Source organism: Dipodomys merriami, unplaced genomic scaffold (genome assembly GCF_024711535.1).
Source record: "Dipodomys merriami isolate MVZ:Mamm:240054 unplaced genomic scaffold, mDipMer1.0.p SCAF_114, whole genome shotgun sequence".
NCBI lineage: Eukaryota > Metazoa > Chordata > Mammalia > Rodentia > Heteromyidae > Dipodomys > Dipodomys merriami.
The window spans coordinates 667,469-681,582 of NW_027202427.1; the positions used below are offsets into that span (position 1 = coordinate 667,469).

General features: G+C 64.5%; 1 protein-coding gene across 11 annotated transcripts in view; it reads right to left on the reverse strand.

The window, feature by feature from the left end:
- The window catches only part of LOC138822702 (plasma membrane calcium-transporting ATPase 2), a 182,431-nt gene that overhangs the window by 91,095 nt on the left and 77,222 nt on the right, over positions 1-14,114 (reverse strand). Inside the window, exon 1 of one of the 11 annotated variants that reach the window (XM_070015555.1) lies at positions 3,008-3,099. The exons of the other annotated variants lie outside the window; for them this stretch is intronic. The gene's annotated coding sequence lies outside the window, so the exon portion shown is untranslated. Of the gene's footprint in view, positions 1-3,007; positions 3,100-14,114 lie in introns of those variants that run through there. 11 annotated transcript variants of the gene reach the window in all.

Here is a 14,114-nt window from a genome sequence, read left to right on the forward strand (position 1 = left end):
CGCACAGTCCGCTTTACATCTCTGGGGAAGACGGAAATTAAGGAGGAGGGGCCATTTTCCCAAGACCTCAGTTTCTCCAGCTGTCAGTAGGCACCGGGTGGGGGAGCACAGCACCTACGTCGGCCCCAGCCATGGGGTTGCACGGCCCCCACAAGCCCACTCCTGAGAGTACAGAGAAGATGGGGTGACGATAGCCCAGGACCCCCGAGACACTCAGAGATGGCCCACACACCAGCCTCCACTCGCGATGCCACCCCACCCTGGATTCCCTTCCTCTCCTCTGGGGACCGTGGAGTTGGCTCTGGACTGCTCTGCAGCTCCTGATGCCAATCAAATATTTGGGCAGAGCCAGAGAGAGGGCCCTGGCTCTGAGGGGGCCTCGGGATGGGGCACGGGCGGGGCTGGAAGAGCCTGGCCCCACGCGCGAGAGGGCTGAGCCGCGCAGAACTTGTGTGGCTGGGTGGGCGCAAGGTCACACCGCTGGCCAGGGGCAGAGGCTGCTCCAACACCCGGGGAAAAGTGGGGCTCAGAGAGAACCCCAGGGCTCTAGAGCATGGCATGACCTTGGGTGCATCTGTGCCCTGGCTGGGCCTCAGTTTCCCTCTTGTAAGCACCATGTGTGTAACTGTAACCAGGTAACAGGATGCAGAACCCTCCAGAATCCCCCCCCCCCACCTCCAGACCCTTCACCTTGGGGTCTTGGACTTTCACCTCAACCCTAAGTTCTGGGTCTGTCAGTTCGCAGGATGTGGGTATTGCATCAAGAGTTGGCCTCATGCCGGAGGGTCTAGAGAAGGGGGGGGTACCCTCACCAGCCCCAGCTGTGATCTTGGGTGCAGTTTCCCCTCTGGGCCTTGGGGGTGATGGGGATGAGAGTGGAGGTGATGCTCAGGGCGGGAGCTGGGGAGTGCGGGGCGGGGGGGGGGTCTGTCACTCTCCCAGAGCCCCTGACTGGCATCTGCAGTGGGGGAGGGGAAGGAGAGGACACAGTGGGGGAGGGGGAGGGGCTGGCGGTGTTTGGTCTCTGCACTGGCCATGAGCCACAGGCAGCTTTTCTGTCCCCTCCAGGGGGGGAGTCCAAGCTCCGAGACCCCCCCCCCCAGACTAGTGGGCCAGCTTGCTGATGCCTGGACGCTGGCCGTCAGGGCCACAGACAGCCTCCACGCCCGCCCCTCCCGTCTCCTTTCCAAATCCACACTGCCTCCTCTGCAGCCTGTCCACAGCCGTCCCCACCCCAGCTCTGCAGGAGGCCAGGCCGGCCACTCAGGATCCAGAGTCCCTCTGGCCTCCTGGACTGTCCCCTAGGGGCTCTCCCCACACACACACACACAAGCTGAAGGAGCAGGCAGGCAAGCAGCTGTGGCAGAGGTGGCACCGGAGCCGTGTTCACCGGTGGGCACGTACTGGTGTGCTGTGCACCTGCCAAGGTGTGGCGAGGCATGCAGGTGGCACTGGAAGCCCGCACGGCATGCCCAGCACCCCGCCCGGGGCCAGCCCTTGCATGGCACCCAACACCTTTGCAGGGCGCTGCAGAAAGCGCTCCAGGGGAGGGCGGCATGCATGTGGGAGGCTGAGCTCACAGGTGCTGCAGTTTGGTGCACACTGGCCTTGTGTGCAGGTGCTGGGGCGGGGGCGTGCGTGTGCACGGGCATTCTGCCTGTGAGCATGTGTGAGCCAGAGTGTGTGTGGTCTGAGCACAGTTCACGCCCCGCTCGTGGGTTCTGTCTGTGTACACGTACATCTACGACCCTGTGCAATGCCCTCTGCAAATGACGGCCCCCGGGCGCACGGGTGGCCGCCAGCGCCGGGCGGGCCCCTCCGCAGAGGACTCCCCACAACCACAGCCAGCCGCTGGCTCCTGAAGGAAGTTAGCCGGGGAGGAAGGCCCCTCCCGCCGCTCGCTCACGTCAAAAGAGAATTTCTCCCCGCGGAGCCGGCCCTGCTCCTGGAAATGCCCCAGGCTGCGGGACCGGAGGGGAGTCCCTAGCCAGCGTACCCCGAGATGGAGGACCCTCCGCCCACTCCCTCCTGCTTTTACCCTTCTGAAGGTCGAGTCGGGCAGGGGCGGCGGCGACAGGGGTCTCTCTCAGGATGGGGCTAGGACAGGGGGAGGGGTCCCTCTCCGGATGGGGTTGGATGGGGGGGTGTCCTCTCGGGATGGGGGTGGACGGGGGATGGGGTTGGACAGGAGATCCCTCTCGGGATGGGGGTGGATGGGGGGATGGAGCTAGGACAGGGGGGTCCCTCTCGGATGGGGTGGCCGGGGATCCCTCTCGGATGGGGTGGCCGGGGTCCTCTCGGATGGGGTGGCCGGGGTCCTCTCGGATGGGGTGGCCGGGGGTCCCTCTCGGATACGGTGGCCGGGGTCCTCTCGGGATACGGCCGGCTGGGGAGACCCCCCCCCCCGGTTCAGCCTGTGTGGGAGGGAGCGGGGTGGCCGCATTCGTGACCCCTGGGGGGCTCAGCCCGAGGCTGACGACGGGGGCCGCCAAGGCGCGGGATGTCCGGGCCCAGGGTGCCGGCCCGGCCCCACTCCCGCCGCGTCCGGACCCGCGCCCAGCCCGCGCCCCGCCGGGGTCCTCCGCGGGGTCCCCGCCTCTGCGCCCCGGGACGAGGCTCGGACGGGAGCCGGGTCCCCGCCGCCGCCGCCGCCGCCGCTCCAGCCTTGCGTAACAGCCGGGGGCGTGTGCGGCCGGAGGCGGGGACCCCGCGCGGGGAGGGACCCCGCACCCGCGCCCCGCACGGAGCCTCCGCGCCCCGCGCGCCCCGCGCCGCACGCCGCACTCGCGGGACCCGCACCCGGCGTGCCCCTCATCCGCCTCGGCGGCCGCCAGATAAACAAGCCCGGCTCCCCGCACCCCTCCGCGCCGCCGCCGCCGCCGCCCGCACCGGGGAGGGGAAACTCCAGCCCCGGCGGGCAGCGCAGCCCGGGCCGCGCGGCCAGGACGGGCGGCGGCGGCGGCGGCCCATTGTGTGGCGCTCCGCCGGGGACGCCGCCGGTACTTACTTGGCTGCGGCCGCCGCCAGCTTTCCGCGCGGCTCCGGGCGGGCGGCCCCGAAAGCGCGGTGCGGTGCGGCAGCCGGGCCCGCGCGCGTCCCCCCTGCGGACCGAACCATCCTGCGGCGGCCGGGCGGGCCCGCGCGCGTCCCCTGCGGACCGAACCATCCTGCGGCGGCCGGGCGGGGGAGGACGCGCGCCCCCGCGCGCCCCCGCGCCGCCCCGCGCGTCCCCGCGCCGCCCCGCGCGCGCCCCCGCCCGCCCCTGCGCGAGCGAGCGAGTGCGCGCGCGCGCGCCGGCCCGCGGGGAGGGGGCGGGGCGGGCCGGCGCGGGGGCGCGCGGGGCGGCGCGGGGGCGCGCGGGGGGGCGCGGGTCCCAGCCGCCCCGCCACCGCCGCCTGGTCGGCGGCTTTAATTCCCCCTGGGATCCGCGGGAACGAGGCTCCCCGCGGCACGAATGTCAAGGGCACGCGAGGCTGGGGCGCGCCCACGAGGGCCCTGCGTGGTGGGGGCCGTGGAAGCGGGCCACCCCGAGTGGCCATCTCTACTGTCCGGAGGGCTCCAGCCCCCCTTCCCTGGGGGAGCCAGAGCACCCCTAAACTCAGAGCAAAGGTTGCACGGGGGGGGGGGAGGCAGGGCAGGACCCCCCTTCCCGTCCTGGAGTGGGGGCCCTGGGCGGACAGACCCCACCCGGGTCAGGGTCTGTGGGGGCGTTCTGTGATGGCCACGCGTCCAGGAGGGCTGCAGGGTCTGGCCATGCCCGGGGGACCCCTGTGAGGGTCTGGGGACCCCTCCCCCTGCACCTGCCCAGTCGCCCACAGACCTGTGGCCCCTTGCATTCTGAACAGGTGGGACCTCTGTCTTGGTGTCAAGGTGAGGATGAGTGGGGGGCCCAGAGGGCTCCCCAATTCCCACCATCTGAGCTACTCCCCCAGGAGGGGGGTGCCCTGCGGGGAGTGTGCCAGGCACCTGTCAGCCTGAGGAGGTGCAGGGGGACCCCTTCCCCCTCCCCAGGAGCTGGTTCCCGAGAACTGCCTCCTTCCCTGCCCCCCACCCCGCTGCCCCCTTCTTCCACCCCCCCATTCCCCCCCCCCCAGCCCGACGTCCCGCTCGCTGCCGCTCCATCCCCGGCTGGCACGGAATATCAATTTGTCTCGTTAAGCTGAACGTCTGCACTGCACCAAAATCAGAACCGGCCGGGCAGAGGGGCGGCCGAGGGAGAGCCGAGCCACGCAGGGCCCAAGGCAGGCCCACCTGCCACCAGGCTCCCTTCCCCCTTCCCCCTCAAGCCCCGTGCCCGTGGGGGTGCGGGGGGGGGGCTCTCTCCCGGGACAGGTGGAGCGGCCTCTGTGTGCGTGTGTGTGAGTGTGCGTGTGTGCGCGCGGGGTGGCGGCTCTAGGAAGGGAAGGATGCTCAGGCCTGGCACCCATCCAGCCAGCATGCCCGAGAGGCCAGGCCAGCACCCCCTCATTGTGGGGGGCAGCCTAGGACCCTGCTGGGAGAGGCTTATGCCCCATCCTGCAGCCTGGGGTGGGGGAGCCCGGAAGCAGCCTCGCTCTACCCCAACTTGGAGGCTCAGTGCCAGCACCGTTCTTGGAGGGGCTCTACCCCTCTGGGTGGCGCAGGGTCGCTACCGCCCCTCGGTGGCCAGCGCTGGGGACGTGGGCAGAGGCAGGCGGACAGCGGGGAGAGGCCTTTGCAGCTCCTGACGCCCCCCCCCCCCCAGCTCCTGTGCCAGGAGCCAACCATGTCCGCCTCTCCATTTCTGGAGGTAGAGGTCCCATGTTCCATGACTGCAAACTCCCAGAACCCAGCAGGGGCAGCGCCCAGCTGCCCACCCCGAGGACATGACCCCTCCTGTCTCCAGCGTGCCTTTCGCTTTGTAAAGGCTCCCGGAGCTGCTGGGAGCACCTGTCGGCAGGGAGGAGGCTGTGTGGGTGGCACAGAGGGGGTTGGTGGCCGGGAGAGGGCTGCACAGCCAGCAGGGGCACTGCACCTGCGGCTGAGCTCTGTACTTCCTCAGCCTGGGGGAGGGGTGTCCCCCAAAGTGCAGAGGGCAGCCGTGTTTGGGGGGGGCTGTTCATTCATGGGAGAGGCCCGGCTTCTGCCTGCCTCATGGTCCTGTGGCCAGGGGGACCCTCCCCCACACACCCCGAGCCTCAGGCAGTCATGGGCTTGGCTTTCCAGAACCCAAGTCAGGCAGCCCAGCTCTTGAGTCCACACCTAGGTGACTGGGTGCTGATTCCTACGCGTGGAGGAGCAAAGTTTGAAAGTGCATCCTCGGCTTCTGGGTCCATGAGCTCTTCCCCATCCCTCAAAGTCCAAATCAAATGGCCCCTTCCTGACTCTATGCAGGGCTCATGCTTCTTTCTGTCCAGCTCCAGCCATGCCACAAGGCGATCGCGGGGGCATGGCTGTCACTCACTGGGCCGTGACAGACAGGGTCCCAGGGGCTGCATCCCAGAACCTAGTAAGGTCTCCCACAGGTCTGTGGTTGCGGGATTTTGCTAACTAAGCCCCAGACCCTCTCCCATCTCAAGGACGAATGGAGGTGGGGGTGGGGGACATGGGACAAACACATCCCCCCACCCCCGCACGGCGGCCACTGGGTCACTGTCCATCCTTCCAGGATGCACTGGAGGCCGGGACGCTGGTCAGGCAGCGGGGCTGGGCAATCAGACAAACAGGACACTGGTGTTGCAACTCCAGGAAGGCCAGGGATGACAGGTCAGGGTCCCGCAGCAAAAGGGGAGCCGTGGGCAGGCTGCGTTGGCCACAGGGTGCTTTCTCTCTCCCTCCCCCCCCCCCGGGTGGGGTGGGGGCTGAGGTCTCTGCTCAGGCATCTGCCAGTCAGGTCTGAGTGGACTGGACTGGGTCAGCCTGGCCTTCCTTGGACATGGGGGTCTCTTCTCTGGCCTGACTCAGGGCCTTGAGCACAGGGGCAGGGGTCCTGGGGCGGCTCTGGGTGGGGTGACCAACAGCTGCTGGGTGTTCCCGGGGGGATGAGTGATTTTCTAACCCTGCACCCCCATTTGATGGAAGTCCCCAAGCCACAGCTGAGAGAGCTCACTCCACTCCCGCCCCTGCACCTGGGGGCCAAGGGTCCCCAAGTCGGAGGCGAAGGCTCAGTCTCCCAGGCCCTCAGCCCCGGGCCTCGCCACAGCAACCTGTGACCTGGCCTGTTCCAAATCTTCCCCCTGTACCCACCAAAGGGAGTCCCCGACGGCAGACCGGGCTCGAGTCCTGCCTCCCTCCTGCCCCTGCTGTGTGGTCTTGGGCCAAGGACCCCAGGCTCCTTGGGGGTCACTTTTTCCCACGTGCAAAATGGGGTGCAGTGACATGCGTGGCGGGGCTGCTGACCACGGGAGATCCCCGGCCTCTCCCCGAACGTGACATCCGCAGATGCCCCCCAGGGGCACAGACCCCAGACCCCGCTCCTGCCACTGGCCCCGGCTCCCCACCGCAGGGAGGGTGTGGGGGGCTCAGCGACCCCCTGCCGCGGGTGTGTGTCTCCCGTGGCACCTGCCGCGTGGTCCTTCCATAGCCCGGGCCCTCCTTGTGTCCCTATTTCACAGGGAGGAAACTGAGGCAGGGTTGGGGCGAAACAAAACCCGGAGGCAGGAGGTGGCTGAATCTGGGGCTGCACGAAGCCCCGTCCGAGCCGGGCGGCCCTTGCAGATGGGAGCCTCCTGCTCCCCCGGCCCCGCACCCAGCCGGGCGGGGGCACGGTGCCCACGGCTCTCCAGGCTTCCATGGCTGCAGCTCACAGGTCCGTGGCCAGCAGAGCCGAGGAAGGCGGCCAGGAAGTGGGCACCTTGCATCCTGGGACACCAGGGGGGTCAGGAGGGCTCCCCGGGACCCAGACCGGGACCCAGCCTCTGCCCTCAGGCCGTTCACGCCACAGCTCTGCCCAGCCCTCATCCTGCCCTCTTGCCCTCAGGCTGTTCACTCCACGCTCTGCCCAGCCCTCATCCTGCCCTCTCGCCCTCAGGCCTTTCACTCCACCGCTCTGCCTAGCCCTCATCCTGCCCTCTCGCTGGCACCGCCCTCTCTTCCATGTCACTGTGCCTCAGCCCCTTTCACAGCCCATCTCCCTACTCCAAACTCACGAAGTTCCACGCTCTGTGGTTGTGGTTTTTGTTTTGTTTTTTGGTCAGTCCTGGGACTTGAACTCAGGGCCTGGACACTGTCTCTGATATATATATATATATATATATATATATATATATGTGTGTGTGTGTGTGTGTGTATATATGTATATATATGATATACGTACACATATATGTATATATGATAGATATATACACGTGTATATATATATATGTATATATGCACATACATACATGAATATACATACACACATATGTATTTTTTAGTTGTGAACTCTGGGCCTGGGCGCTGACCCTCAGCTCTTCAGCTCAGGGCTAGTGCTCTACCACTTGAGCCACAGCGCCACTTCCAGTTTTCTGGTGGTTCACTGGAGATCAGAATTTCATGGCCTTTCCTGCCTGGGTTGGCTTTGAACCATGATCCTCTGATCTCAGCCTCCTGAGTAGCTAGGATGGCAGGCGTGAGCCACCAGTGCCCTTTTCTCTGAGATATATTTTCAAGGCTAACTAGCGCTCTACCACTTGAGCCACAGCTCCACGTTTGGCTTTTTCTTTTTTTTTAAGTTTTTTAATTGGAGGTTAGTGTCTCACAGACTCTCCTGCCTGGGCTAGCATTGACTCTTGATCCCCAGGTCTCAGGTTCAGAGTAGCTAGGATTACAGGCGTGAGCCCCCGGTGCCCAGCTGCTCTGCATCTTTGACCCACGCGCTCTGGCCACCCCTCTGCCTGGGGAACTCCTATTCATCCTTCAAGAGTCCACGGCAGCAGCCCGGCCTCCATGAAGCCTTCCCTGGTTTCCCCTCCCCGGGAACAGTTTGTGCCAACCGCTCTGCCCGCACGTGACCAGCAGGAAGGCACTCGGGGGGCAGGAAACTGGGTCTCGTCAGCAGGTAATAAGCTCAGAGCCTCCCAAGCGCCAGCTGCGGACCACAAGCAGGTTTGAGCGTGTGGGTCTGTGTGCTTGGGAATTCTCTCTGACCCTGTGGCCCTGGTGCAGGAGCTCGGGTTTCTGGAGCTCGTCTGTAATGGGGACCCCTGCACACCGGCCTCCCTCAAGTTCCCCATCCAGAGTGGGGGCGTGGCGGGTCCACTGGGGGCCAGGCTGGACGCCGGGCATGAGACCCGAGTGCCCAGGGCAGCTCTGTCCTGGAGGCTCATGCTCAGCTCCTGACAGTCCGGCCTGCTGCCATTACTCCCTCCCCTCCTCCCTCCCTCGGTCTCTTCCTCCCTTCCTTCCTCTTTCTTTTCTTTTTCTTTTTTTTGGTCATGGGCTTGAACTCAGGGCCTGGGCGCTGCCCCTGAGCTCTTTTTGGCTCAAGGCGAGCGCTCTTTGAGCCACGGCTCCACTTCTGGTTTTTGCGTGTTTGATTGGAGGTAAGAGTCTCATGGGGACTTTTCCACCCAGGCTGGCCTGGCAGCACGGTCCTCAGCTCCCAGCCTCCCCAGTAGCCAGGACTACAGGTGTGAGCCACCGCAAGCGCTGTGCTGGGGCGCTAGCATTCGGGTATGCGTGAGTTCAACTCCCGGTGCACTCCTCAGAGGAGGAGCATGGGAACAAGCATAAAACATCAGGAGGAAAGGAACGCATCGTTGGCTGAGCACCTACGGCAGGTGTGGGCCTTACTGCCCCAGAGCAGCTCAGAGAGGGTCAGCGGCCACCCCGAGTCACACAGGGAGGCAGCCGGGGCTGTGACTGCTCTGTTATTCCTCCCAGAGGGGGTTGTGCAGGCGGAGCAGGAAGGGAGGGCCCCTGGGGAGGCCGGGGGAGGAGGGCTGGGGACGGGAGTCTCGTGAGTGCTGGCAGTGCATGGGCATGCCCAGGCACACGCGTACCTGCGCACGTACGTGTGCACACATGTGCAGGGAGCCCATTCGTGGTGGGCGGTGTGACTCGGGGCCAGCCCTCAGCCTCTCTGGTCTCGCCCTTGCCCCGTGTCGCACGGACAGTGACTCACGCGTCCCACCGCCCAGTCAGCTCAGTGAGGCTCCGCTTCCACGCGCACACGCGGTGCCAGCTGCGGGGACCACGGGAGAGGGCGGGGGAGCCGGGGCCGCTCCACCAGAGGGTCTAGAGTCATGAGCCCCAAGGGTGTGAGCGGGAGAGGCCGTGATACCTCAAGCAGAGAACCTGGTGCCCACAGAGGGTGGCAAAGCTGGGGGGGGTGCTCCAAGTGTCCCTGGGTTGCATGTGGCTTCTGCAAAGGCCCTGAGGCCGGAAAGGAATGGAAAGATGGTAAGGATAGGCGGGAGCAGGCAGGGGACACATCTCTGGTTTTAGAGACTCAGTTGGATGGGGATTGAGAGCCTTCCTCTCGGCTGCCCGGCCACCCGGCAGTAACCATTAGGCCACCTGCCCACAACAGGGCCAGGCCTCCGGGCAGAAGGGAGGGAGATAGAGGGAGAAGGTGTTGGGAGAACAGAACAGCTGGAGTGAGGACTCCGGTCCAGGGCCTGGGGGGAGGGGCGCCACCATGGTAGCTGCTAGTTCTCAGAAAATCCCCCCACAGCCTCGACTCTCAGCCCCACGTCTGTGAGAGGCACAGAGAGGTCAGGTGACCTGCCCCAGGCTGCCCAGCAGGGGTCAGAACACAGCTGGTGGTTCCCCAAACTGTCCCTCACCCACACCGCAGTCTGTGCCCTACATCTGGGGAAGGCTGGGCCGCCCAAGTGGCCACAGGGACGGGGGTGGGGGCAGAGAAGGGCGGACAGGCCGAGGCCCAGAGCTGGGTATCGTGGTCTGCAGGGGGGAAGGATCTAGAAGGGGATGCTCACAGAAGTCTAGCTTGCTTCTTGGCTCCTTTCCGCCAAAGCAGACACCGCTTTATAAAGTCACGGTGAGTCTAGTCCTTGGCTTTGAGAAGAGAGGGATCTCAAGGCAGCACGATCTCAGCTTTCAGCATGAATTGGGCACCTACTGCATGCCTAGTGGGAGGGCCCCTGCCTGTGGGGCTCAGCAGGACACTGGGCTGCAGAGGAGAGGAGGAGGAGGGGACTGTGGGGGGGCGGGGGTGTCTGCCGGGGATGAGGGCAGGGTGGCATTTTGTTCTTTTCCCTCCTGTGGGGGTCTCTCAGGACCCCTTCCTCCTTGGGCAGTAACCATCTCCCCTTCCCCCCTCCCCGGGACCTGATGGGGTGTTTAGCGGCTGGCACCCTGGAAGGCTCCACCTGTCACACACACACACACACACACACACACACACACACACACACACATACACACACAGGCCTCAGATGACCCTGGCTGAGTCATTTCCCCTCCCCGAGCCACCATCCCAGAGTGGAGTGGGAAGTGATTTCCCTCCCTGCAGCCAATCGACTTCAAGATTACCCACAAGTCCCTCCCCTGCCCCATGTGCCAGGCGCCGGCGCCCTCAGCCCCGCTCCTTTCCAGTGTCCTCATCTGCAAAGCGGGGGCGGTAAGGAGGGCCCCCCCGACGCTGCTCCGTGGCACCGTGCACCCCGTCTCCCTGGGAGACCCCAGTGTGCTCAGCGAGCCCAGCGCAAGGTGCCGTGCGAGGGCCACGGTGCCCCTGTGAGGGCGATGCGCGTGTACATCTGTCACGTTCAGATGTGCTTCAAAAATGCCACAGGTGTGTGAGCTACGGCCGGCCCTGCTCAGCTAAAAATAACTCATGACAAAGGTCACGGCGGCTCCAGCTGCCCGGCACCTGCCTGGGGCGCTGGAGGACAGAGCAGCTCCACCTGCCGCCCCAGGCCGGGCCTCCGGAGGGGGCTGCCGGCCTCCTGGGCATCAGGGAAGGGTGTTCTGGTTCCTGGCCCCAGGGTGCCACAAGGTGGGGGCGGGGGAGGCCTCCGTGTCTCCATATGCGAAATGAGAGGCAGAGCAACCCTAATCCGTGCCACAGTCTCCTGTCACTCCCCCAGGCTGCACCCCGGGCGGTGCTGGGTGGGCGCCGCGCTGGGCATCGTGGGCAGGGGGTAGGGTCTGCTTGGCTCTGCCCCGGGCCGTGGGCGCTCAGTCAAGAGGGGTGTGTGAATCAGGGGTACATGCTCGTGCAGGTGCCGCAAAACCCCAATCCTGTCCTACACGGCGTTGGGTGGGCGTGGCTCGGGGCAGCCCGCGGGCAGTGGTCCTGGTTCGATGTGGCCATCCATGGCGGGGGGAGGCAGTCCAGGCCCAGGCGGAGAGGGACGGGCAGGACCCCTCCCCGACAGGTCCTAAGTCCTGGCTTTGGGGTCGTTGGTCCCTCAAAGGATTTGAAGCCCAGATCCTAGGTTCTGTGAAATGTGGCATCATCTTCCTTCCTTCCTTCCTTCCTTCCTTCCTTCCTTCCTTCCTTCCTTCCTTCCCTCCCTCCCTCCCTCCCTCCCTCCCTCCCTCCTTCCTTCCTTCCTTCCTTCTTCCTTCCTTCCTTCCTTCCTTCCTTCTTTCCTTCCTTCCCTCCCTCCCTCCCTCCCTCCTTCCTTCCTTCCTTCCTTCCCTCCTTCCCTCCCTCCTTCCCTCCCTCCCTCCCTCCTTCCTTCCTTCCTTCCTCTGTTCCTTCCTTCCTCCCCTCCCTCCTTCCTTCCTCTGTTCCTTCATTCTTTCATTCTCTCTCTCATCTCTCTCACATCTGTCTGTCTCTTTCTCTCACTTGTTCTCTCTTTGTGCCCATCCTGGGGCTTGAACTCAGGGCCTGGGCGCTGCCCTTGAGCCTTTGTGTTCAAGGCCAGTGCTTTTCCACTTGAGTCACAGCTCCACTTCTGGCGTTTTGCTGCTTAACTGGAGCCAAGAAGCTCATGAACTTTCCTGCCTGGGCTGGCTGTGAACCTCCTGAGTGTTGGGATGAGGGATGTGAACCAGGTGACCGGCTGTGGCCCCATTTTTTTTTTTTAAATCAAGGCCTTGGGCACTGGTGGGTTTTGCAGCTCGGGGGTCCCGAAGCCTACCTCTCTTGGACTACTGACCAACCATCATCTTCACCCATCCCTCCACAGTGCCGCCGTTCCCTTGGTCTCTTTCCCCTAGCACCTTTAAATAAGCAACAGCTTATTTACAAACCGGGCAGGGCCTGTCCGCCCAGGATGGCCGCTCCCGCCTGCACTCGGCTCTGGCAGCCATGACCTTGGCCCCAGGGGGGATCTTGGGGGACATCTCAGAGTCCAGGCAGGGCTTCCCCGGGTGGCCACGGTGGGGGGGGCTGGCGGTGAGGCCGGGGGTCCCACTGGACGAGGTGCCCTGTCCTCCCGCCCCAGCCCCGGCGTCCTCTGAGCGGGGAGAGCGGCTCCCGCACACCTTCCCCGCCCCGCCCCGCGCTGCGCTGCGGTGTCCTGACCTCAATGACTAACACACATTCCTGGCCTAGTTAGAAAGCCCCCCGCCTCCCGTATTTATAGCCACCTGCGCCTCTGAGGGATGCCCTGCTGAGGAAGTTGCCTTTCTTTCCTTTCCATTCTGTCTTTTCTTTTCCAGTTTTTGGGCTTCAAAGCCCAAGACTAGAACTTGTGATCCTCCTGCCTCAGGCTCCCGAGCGCTGGGATTATAGGCATGCCCTGCCAGACCTGGCCGACAACCTCCTTTTCTTCTCCATGTTCTGGCTGCAGTCCGGCCTCACCGTGGGCTCTGTCAGACCCTCCTCCCTGGGCACAGGAGGGCACCAGAGGTTTCTGGGTGACCACGAGCAAGTGGATCCCTCCCCGATCTCACCTGACAAAGGGGAGCCATCAGCCCCCCTCCCCCCGCCCCAAACCTGGATTTCCTTTGAAATCACAGCCCTGGAAGGCAGGAGTCCTGCTCTGAGCCACTGTGAGCTCATTTCATTCCCACAGGAAGCCCAGCGAGCAAGTCGTGTGGCTCACACTCCTGTTTCCCAGAGATGGCGCAGAAAGTTTGTGCAATGTACCCCAGGCCACACAGCTCACGGAGATGCAGACCAGATGGGTGGAACCCGTCCCCTGGGGGGCCCTGTGCTGAGCTGGGCATGCCCAGCAGGTCCTCAGCGACACGGCGGATCTGACCCCGTGTATTCTTGGCCTTTGGGGTCTTTTAACCTCCCTGGCTGTGATCAAGTGTCCGGGTGGGCGCAGGGAGCAGCGCCGACCTCCAGTGCTCTCTGGGAGCTCTCAGGGGAGAGAGCCACAGCTAGGCCGGGCCAGGGAGCGCTCTCGTGCTGCCCGGGCCTTGCTCAGAGTGCAGCTCGGCTCCAGTACAAGGTCATCCTGGGAACGTGGGCTCAGCACCTGCTCCGTGCTCCGTCAGCAGCTGCTCGGAAAGACAAGACCTCTCTGCCAGGGCACTGAGAGCAAGGGCTGGAGTTGGCCTACACCCTGCCCGGAGAATGTGGGAACATCCCGCAGGGTGTGGTCGGGCAGGCCTAGAATCCTAGCTTCCCCGGAGGCAGAGGCAGGGGGATCTTGATTTCTTGGTCAGGCCAGGCAAAGACAGTGAGGATCTGTCTCAAAAACAAAAAACACAAAAGGGCCGGGACTGTTGCTCAGGAGAAGTGAGCTTCCTGGTGTGCAGAAGGCCCTGGGGTCGAACCTCAGCATTGCAAAGAAACAAAGAAGCGGGGACATCCCATTCGACCCTGTTACCCCCTTTCCTTGGCTGTGCCCCGACTTTACCCTGCATAGTGACCCCTGACACGTGCAGAAGTGGGACAATGTCTACTCCTGCAAGATAAACCAGCGCTGGGTCTTAGAGGAGATCCCCAGCCTCGCTTCGGGATGCTGGGATGCAGACAGGTGTCAGGCTGCCCGTCCTTAACCAGAAAATGGATGGCCGACCCTGATTTAATTAGCGTTTTCTTACAGCGACTTAGGGAAATGTGTAATTAGCTCAGGGGCCCGGAGGGAGAGGCCCCGGCACCAGAGCCGGAGCTGGAGCAGGCAGGCAGGGAGGGGCGCTAGCTCCAGGTGATGGGGGGGGGTGAACCCAGATGCTGGGGGGGGAGGGGAGGGGAGCGAGGCTGGGATGGAGCAGAGGGAAGGGCAGTGTCCACTCGGCACTGTGCTGGACCAGCACGGTCCAGAGGACGAAGTGGAGGTACTGGCGGGGCCCAGGATGCC